Source organism: Lissotriton vulgaris, chromosome 7 (genome assembly GCF_964263255.1).
Source record: "Lissotriton vulgaris chromosome 7, aLisVul1.2, whole genome shotgun sequence".
Taxonomy (NCBI): domain Eukaryota; kingdom Metazoa; phylum Chordata; class Amphibia; order Caudata; family Salamandridae; genus Lissotriton; species Lissotriton vulgaris.
In genome coordinates, this window is record NC_141695.1 from 231,015,056 (window position 1) to 231,024,439 (window position 9,384).

Below are 9,384 nucleotides of genomic sequence, written 5' to 3' on the forward strand. Positions count from 1 at the left end.
GAACATGTGCGCCTGCCTCAGATGAAAAGGAATGCCCCGTGCCCCTCCCGCCTGCAGGCCACTTCTGGGGCCTCCAGCAGCATTATTCACATTTCGAGGATCCTTACAGCCTCTCATCCCTAAAGAAGAACCCAGCCTGCTTCTCCTTTCACAGGCCTAGCCTCGGGTCCAATAAGATGAGCTGTGCAGGGAGCGTCAGGGCTGGGTGAGATTACAACTCTCTCGCTCTCCTCATCCCTCTTTTACTCTCTTCCCCTTCACTCTCAGCTTCTGTCTCCCATTCCCCTTCCCGCTCTTCTGACTCTACACACAGACACTAGTAGTTCCCCCTCTTCTTCTCTACCCCCTCTGTCTTTCCTTTTCTCTCATTCTTTCTCTCTCTCTTCTTCTCTCCAACCATTCGGCCCCACTCGCTTTCCTTCCTCTTCCCTCCTCATATTTCCCCCAACTCTGTCTCTCACTGTCTCAATAACCTTCTTTTTAATCCCTTCCCCTTCACGCACATTCCAGTCAACCATCCTCTTTTTGTCTCTTGCTCTGCCTCCTCAAGTTCTCTTGCTCTCCCCATTTGCTCTCACTCTTCTACATTCTCTGCCTATTTCACAATATCTTTTGCCATCTCTTGTTTTTCACTGTCCTACCCATTCCTTTTCTTTTCCTGCTGGTCACAGTTTGCCTTCCCTTCTCTTATTTTTCACCCATTCCCCTCTCTTTTAACTTCCATTCGGCCTCCCTTTGTCTTTGGCACTTTCTTTTCCCCGGGCCCGTTCTCTGTTCTCCTCTTTTCCTGCTCTCCCTTTACCCTGCTCTCCACTTTCCCGTCTCAGTTATCCCTGCTCTCCCTTTCCCACTTTCTTGTGTCCTCCTTCTGAAGCTTCCTAACTCATCAGCACCTCTGCTTATTTCAAGATCACCCACTTTTGTAGTGTGAACCTCTTCTAAATTCACGTGGTATTCCTCCATGTTATGGATGGGCACCGATATGTATCGTATTGCAGTATGGGTCAGTATGACTCGCTGTTGGTGTTAGAAGAACACTGAAATCATGACTTTAGGACTTCCTTCAAACACTTTATGCATTGCGATCAGAAGTACCAGTGCTACATCTCAGTCAAACCGTCCAGGATATCGCGATTTCGCAGTTTGCCGCGAAATCGGCACCTTGAAGCCAAACAAAGTGTCTACATTGTAAATAAATCAAATATGCATAGCTTCATGGTGTTAAATAATTAAAAAAACTAAGATATCTGTGTTCGTTGTAGGAAAAATGGCAAAATAAAATTGCCGCTAAATTTCCATATTTGTGCCGCTAAATTTCCATTTTTGTGCCGCTAAATTTGCTAATCCATGCCGCTATATCCTGGGGGGTCTGAATGAAGACAATAATGGACTAGCACAACATAAAAGAGCTAGTTTTTCAGAAAATGTAGTGCATTGATACCTTCAGTGGGGGTAATTCTGAATAGACAAAGAATTTGTAAATTGTCAACAGTTGTTGATTGCTTATTGACTGACTGTTGGAGGATTCTTACTGATGAATACTGAATTAGTAGCAATAAGGTCTATGGTTTTACAAAATCAACTTGCTCTTGACAAATTATTGGCAAAAGAGGGTGGAGTCTGTAGAATGCTGAAGTTGCAACATTGTTGCACCTACATACCTGACAAAAGTATTGAAATTGGAAGATATGTCAGAAATGTTACTCATTTGGAAGAAGAATTTAAACCACTGGAGGTTGATAGTGCATTGAAGAGACTAACTGATGGTCTCTCCTCTGTAGGTAGTTGGTTTTCTAATGTAAGAAAAAGTATTATACGTAAAGTACTGATGCCAATGATGGGAATAGCACTACTGATATTAGTGATAATTATTTGGTGCACAAGCTGAAGAAACAGAAAGTGGTATGCAGTAAATGAGAAAGGAAAGAAACGAAAATATGATGAAATTAAACTTGAAGAAATGAAAAGGGATATTTACAAAAGAATGAAGGGTTTTGAAAAGAAAAGAGATAAAGGAAATCCTAAAGTAATAGAAGCAATTGAATTGGGAGAATGCTAAAGTTGGCATCTGGTTTCGTAATTAGTGATGGTATAGAATACCATCAAGAGGGGATTGATGGAGCAAGGTTTCATATGTACAGAAACTTGCTCATATTCAATCCTCTCGAAATAACATGTAACTTATTAACCAATATGTTTTGTGATTACTAAAAACTAAGCCTGGGCGTAGTTTGTGAAGTAGCGCTAAGCATAGCTACGTGAAGTGCACTTCGCACTACGCGTAGCTACTCGACCTGCGTAGTGCACTGTGCAAAATGCTGTTCGCATCGATTGCACAGTGCCGGATACTTGTCCGCACTGTGCAGTCATTGCAAACTGCATCTTGCCGATTGCAAGCGGTCGTTTTCTGCCACTCGAGTAGATTTCTACTCGAACGGCAGCTTTCTCAACACGGACTGGTAGTTTCTCATCGCGAGCAGTCGCGAACATACACGACCACTCGCAATGAGAAACCTGATCTCCCCACGTTGAGAATCTCACCAGGAGGTTTATTTTCCACGCTCACGATCAGCAACTTGATGTTGCTGATCGCAAACGAGGAAAAAATCTTGCCGGGAGGTCATTTTGCTTGCTCGCGTTTGCCAACTTGATGTTAAGGACCGCGAGCAAGCACAAAATGCCTGCTGCACTATGCTACGCTACGCAGGTTTGCACTGTGCTATGTACAATTCGCGTATCGCAAAGTAACGCAAACTTCGCAAACTACGTGAGCGTAGCGTAGTGCTTTGCCCAGGGTTACTAAAAACTGCACTTCATGACATTTCTAGTATCTAGGGGAAGCTTAACAATGTGCTTTTACTAACAGTATTCCGAGTGTCCTAATATGGCAGTCGAAAACGCAGGAATCTTTCTGCGCATGCATTTATTACATCTACGTAGTGTGATGTATCTCTGCTTTTGGTGGAAACTCTTTGCAGCTGTGCACTAGTGCCAGAGATGGCTGCTTCAAGCTTCACATACTAACCCACATGCTCCTGCTCAACTAAAACTTGTGTGCTTTGCTTAACTATTAATGCTATAGTTTTAAATTAAAGTAATGGGGATAGAGTAGAAATAAGTGGTATACAGTACATTCATTTATTTTTATATTGTAATGTGTCTCTTTTTGACTTGATTGATAGCTCATATTTGGGCCTGATGGATGTAACAAACACCATTTTGAATCTGCTGATCATGCGCAGTTGTCATTGAAAACCTCTAAGCCTTGTCATTGAATCCCTGCCAGTTCCCATCTTATTCGTGACTTTCGTGGGAAACTTACCTAGTCACCCGGAGCAAGATGAAGAGAAAGCACAGAACTTTATATATTGTATATGAATTGAAATAATATTGCTAGGTGTTATAAAAAGCATGGGAAAGTAAATTATGGGCGAGAACATTGATCAACTATATCGAATAGAAATGATCTCATACTGGTATGGTGTGATGAGCTCTCCTCGTCTTTCTGACCAATCAAATGAACGGAACACACAGAATTTGCAACATTACGGGGGTGGTACACACACAGAAGTGGTATAACTAAGGTAGGCTTAGTCAGTTAGATTTTCCGACTTGTCACAGACCTGTCACTGACCCAACGTATGCTGAAGGAGAATTGAGAGCAGAGTGCTTGTCGAGCACTTTGACAGAAGAATGGGGAGTTTTCTGAGGGAGAAGAATCGATCTACCCAGTCGGGGTCAAAGAGTAGCCGTAGAGAGGGGTGTGACACTGGCGTAGCACTTAGAGGAGGTTGCCTGTCCTGTCCTGCACCTGTCCTGTCCTGTCCTGTTGGAACCTGATTAGTCGGGAGCCCGTATCTTGTCCCAGCCTGTGGCCAGAGTTGGTCTTCACAACATTCAAGGTAAATATAATCTGTGTGATATGTCCTTGTACCGTTTCCATTTTTCACCCTTACCAGGAACCAATCTTTAAAGATGTTTTCCTAAAGTCCTGCAAATGTTATGCTTTAATAGTTATAATCTTACCTGCAAATTCTTTAATCTCACTGTCATGGCACTGGCTTAGAAAATATTGCATAGCTAAAATGTTTAAAACTTTCCTGAGTCTGTAGTTTATTTTTCATAAAGTAAATGTTATTCTTTACATATTATTCTAACTCCCTTGATCCTGAGATTTAGGAATTAGCGCACAAGTGGCAAGGATATAATTCGTAAGGTGAATAAAACTCTGATAGGCAGGAAGGTAAGTTGGATTACCGGTTCAAAGTGTGAATGTTTATGGGCCCAGGTGAGTATGATTAACTGAGCTGGTAATCCTGCACCCTCAGGGACGAGCACTCTGGTTGAGTGCTTTTATTGTTTATTTTTGCTTGAATGCCCTTTGGCTATAATACGTCTTCACTAGAATAGGTGTGTTTTATTTTGTAATGTTTTGCAGGCTTTGCATGTTTTTTTCTTTAATTGTGTGAAAGTGGTGATTGTATATGTTTGTTTTTATGTAATAAATGTTGCTAAGTGTCAGTTTGCGCATGTGTGCACTTGTTACTTTCACACCGTATATTTGTTCTCATGGGAAAAGGAGGGGCATTGGTAGCCTTCAGCCATTGCGCAGCAGTGAGCACAACCTTGTTTTATCATTAGTATTCCAGACAGAACATCAGATTTTCATCTGGATGTCTTTTGGACACTTTAGGATTATCTTTCACTCATGTAGCAGCTGCTGACACCCAGCCCTAGTTAATTCCCTTTCCTGTGTATCATTGCCGCCCCTCATCTTCGCAAAGCAGCGTTCAGGGGATTTCAGCCCCTATCAAGAGCTCCAGCTCGCATGTCCTGTGAAAGACGCCCTCATTACCACACACAATCAGTCTGTCATCCTGGAATATATGACGTTACAATGCGTGCTTTAACAACACTGTCTTTACATCACAACTACCATTACAGTACGTGATTTCACAATGCATACCATTACAATGCATTTTTTTAAACTACCATTACAATGCATTCCATTACAAGGCATACAATTACAATGCATAATACTTTTAGGGCAAACAGTATGGTAAGTGTTGGATAATGTAGGGGTAAAAATTACTATTCCCACATACCCCAGAACCCATACCCTTCCTAATACTAAAACAATAACCATTACTTTCCTTATAATGTGTTGTAAAGGCATGCGTTGTAATGGCATGCATTGTAATGGCGTGCAATGTAAAGGCATTTGCATTGTAACAGATGGGTTGTAAGGGTAGGTCATTGTAATGACTGCGTTGTATTGGATGTTTCCCGTTATCCTGCTGAAACCGCCCCTCCTTTCTGTGGACAGGCTGATATAATCACATGATTAAATCCTATTGGTAAACATCTGCAGGACAACTTGTGAAACACTGAAAAAGGGATAAAACCACGAAGCAGAGAGGAGGAAATCAACCACAATGTCAGCCTCATAATAAATAGCTAGAATGTGATTTTTCAACCCATTTCCAGTTCTTTTTTTAGCTCTCTGCAGGATTGAGGACATTCTTATGTTTTAAAAAACAATTCACTTAGAGCGCATGGCAGTCGAATCACCAAAACGACGAAGGTTGTGGAAATGACATCACATGACCTAGACCCCAAGTGAGGGCACAGGACGAGACATCACAACACCTTTGACCTGGTGACACCATTGAAAGTGTCCTCATGTGACTTTTGGACTCTCGTGACACTGCTCTTTTTGGAACAGAGGAGAATCTAAAGCCGGGCACTTCCTCCACTCTATCCCACAGTATGCTCATTCTGGCTAGTTTGAGGCCGTCTCCCATTTATACATAAATACACATCAGTGCATGTTGTGACTTGTAGTTCTGATGTAGTTAAATTAATCTAATTGAACGATTACATCTGAAAACAATGATCTGTAAATGGAAAGTCTAATACTATTAAAATTGTGTCTTCAATATGTGCAGTCATAAACCTGAAGGTGAAAAAGTGCATTTGTGGTCTTAGGCTGACTAAGTGGAGGAGGCAACACCCAACTGTAAACAATAATCCACACCGCAGTATTTATGTTTGCATGTGTTTATTCAGCGTTTCTGTATTACACCCATAGCTGGCTAGCACAGGCGCACTACTCACTGCAGAGTGGTTTAAGAGTGTGTACAAATATAAGGCAGAATATATTTGTTTTTCACACTTTCATATAGCGCAAACACAACCTTAAGATATTGCAGAGATTTACATTACTGCACTGGTTACATTACACAGGGTCACATTTTATATTTTTGTTTGTTTTGCAAGTCTGCTGCCTGGAGAAGCTTGAGCCTGCTGGTTACTTGTTAACATATATAACACTCCTACAAAATATATACCTCCTTTTTTAAAACGTTGCAAACTAAAATCTATGTGATATAATGTCATTAAATGTGGGCAGCCTTTCCTTGAGAAAAACAGCCTCAGGATCTGGTTGGATAGAAATGCTCGTTAAATATCATGATGTCACAGTTGTTTCTAGTACGAATATGTAAGTTAGGGGAAATGGGTTAGTAATCTCACATCAGCATTCGGGGGTTGTGGCATCTGTTTGAAGGACATTTCACCAGAGCTTCTCGCTGCACAATAGGAGAACATTTATTCCTCTATGTATTTCACTATTGCTTGATTCACTAGTTCTATGATGCCACTCAAACTGTCATAAATTAGGCAATGAAATATCACTCATAAGCACATAAAAGAATGGAAATGCCACATACGTTCCTTGAAAATGTGGCAACTATCATAGCTGCCAAGGTTTCGGATTGATATGTGTGACATTTTCATAATTTCAGTGTAATTATGAGTGACATTTAACAACTATGAGTGACACTTTCTCACGAGCAAAATCAAGCAATGAAGACGAGGGAAACATATACATATCAGAAATTACACCCATTTGAGCAACAAGAAACTCTGAGAAGATCTTAAAAATGCTGCCAAGCACCAGAGATAGAAGGGCACTAGGGTGTGAGAAAGGCCCCAGAGTGGAGCTTGAGCCAGCCTCTCTGCTGAACTCAAGTTTGCAAAAAGAACACTCGATGGACAGAATGCAGAACAATGTCATGCATTCACCCCAGTACAGAGATCTGGGCCTAAATCCATTGTTTCTTTGCTCATCATGTCATTCTAGTTTGGACCCAGCCATATGCAAATCAGTCTTGACCCTGTGCCCAATGGGAACAGTCCAGCCTGACCTGGCATGGAAAGCACGGGATTCACGTCTGGGCATACCCGTCCCAGTCGGGTGAGAAATGCAAGAAGAACAATTGAAAGACTGGATGAGGAACAATGTCATGCATTCACCCCAGAACAGATATCTGGGCCTAAATCCATCGTTGTATTGTTCACCATGCCATTCCAGTTTGGATCCAGCCATATGCAAATCAGTCTTGACCCTGCGCCCAATGGGAACAGTCCAGCCCAAACTGCCAAGCCAGGTCCTCCCTGGACCAGAAACAAGCATCCTAGGACCGGTTTCGGGCTTTCAGCCCTCTGCAGCCAGGATATCAGGACTCCAGTGGCTTGAAGAGCACAGGACCCACGTTTCGGCATACCCTTCTCACTCAGGGTGACAAATGCAAAAAGAACAATTGATGGACAGAATGTAGATCAATGTCATATATCCACCCCAGTACAGAGATCTGGGCCTAAATGCCTCGTTCTTTTGCTCACCATGTCATTCCAGTTTGGACCCAGCCATATGCAAATCAGTCTTGACCCTGCGCCCAATGGGAACAGTCCAGCCCGAACAGTCAGGACAGGTATTCCCTGGACTGGAAACAAGCATCCTAGGACCGGTTTTGGGCGTTCAGCCCTCATTAGCTTGACTCCAGTGGCTTGGAGAGCACCGGACCCACGTCTGGGCATACCCATCCCACTCGGGGTGACAAAAGCAAAAAGAACAATTGATGGATAGAATGCAGAACAATGTCATACATTCACCCCAGTACAGAGATTTGGGTCTAAATCCATCGTTTTTTTGCTCACCATGCCATTCCAGTTTGGACACAGCCATTTGCAAATCAGTATTGACCCTGCACCCAATGGGAACAGTTCAGCCTGAACTGCCAGGCCAGGTCTTCCCTGGACTGGAAACAAGCATCCTAGGACCTGTTTCAGGCTTTCAGCCTTCATCAGGCTCGGATAGCTTTAATCCAATGCATGGAGAATACAGGACCCACGTCTGGGCATACACATCCCACTCGGGGTGACAAATGCAAAAAGAACGATTAATAGACAGAATACAGAACAATGTCATACATTCACCCCAGTACAGAGATCTGGGCCTAAATCCATTGTTGTTTTGCTCACTATGCCATTCCTGTTTGGACCCACCCATATGCAAATCAGTCTTGACCCTGCACCAATGTGAAAAGTTCCGCTCGAACTGACCGGGCCAGGTCCTTCTTGGACTGGAAACAAGCATTTTAGGACCTGTTTCAGGCTTTCCCCCCTCATCAGCCAGGATAGCTTGACTCCAGTGCCAAGTAGAGCATGGGACCCACGTCTGGGCATACCCGTCCCACTCAACTTTGAGCAGACTGCGGACTGCAGACATGGACTGCAATGCAGAGCTCAGCTCAGGCACTGTAACACCTGATGGGTATTATTTGGCAGGGCTGGTTATACTCAGCCCTTGCAATTCTGAAATTGATTTGCAAGACAATGGTAGTCGGTGGACTCAAATTTACGAGGAGTTTCTGATATTTGAGAATTAGGAATCACCACCCTCCAGCACTCTGGAGTGAGTGTGGCAGTCAGTGTGGCTGCGAGAGACTGAGACGCTGCATGAAGCCATCAATTAATTTTATTAAAATTATCTAGTAGTGACCAGATGTTACCCAGAGCAGAGGTCATTGCTGATGTGAGAGAGTAATGATGCCAGTCCAAGTGTGAGTGCATATGAGAATTAAATTCCCAGTACAGGAGCTGGTACAAGTTTCAGTAAGGGGGTGAATTTGAGCTTAATGTTGGAAGTAACAGCAGCGTTAGTGAGGTGAAAATGAGAACACTTTGCAACTTCCATTGCAGGTGCGAGTAATATTACTGGTGCATGTTGCAGTAATGTTTGAATGAGGTTGCTGGCGTTAGTTTACTAGTGGTTTCATGAGTGCAACTGAGTTAATTACACTTGCTTATCTTTCCATGCACTCACTAACTTATAAATAGGCATCCATTATCTCATCTACTTGCACACTTATTTGTCCATCCATGCACTCTCATTATCCTATTTACCCATTAAACTGTTCATTCATAGTATTCACCCGTTCCATGATCCATGCATTCTTCTATTGATCCACTAATCTATCCAATTAGCACATATTCATATTCACTCACGAATCCATGCACTCAGCCATTGATTTGTCGATT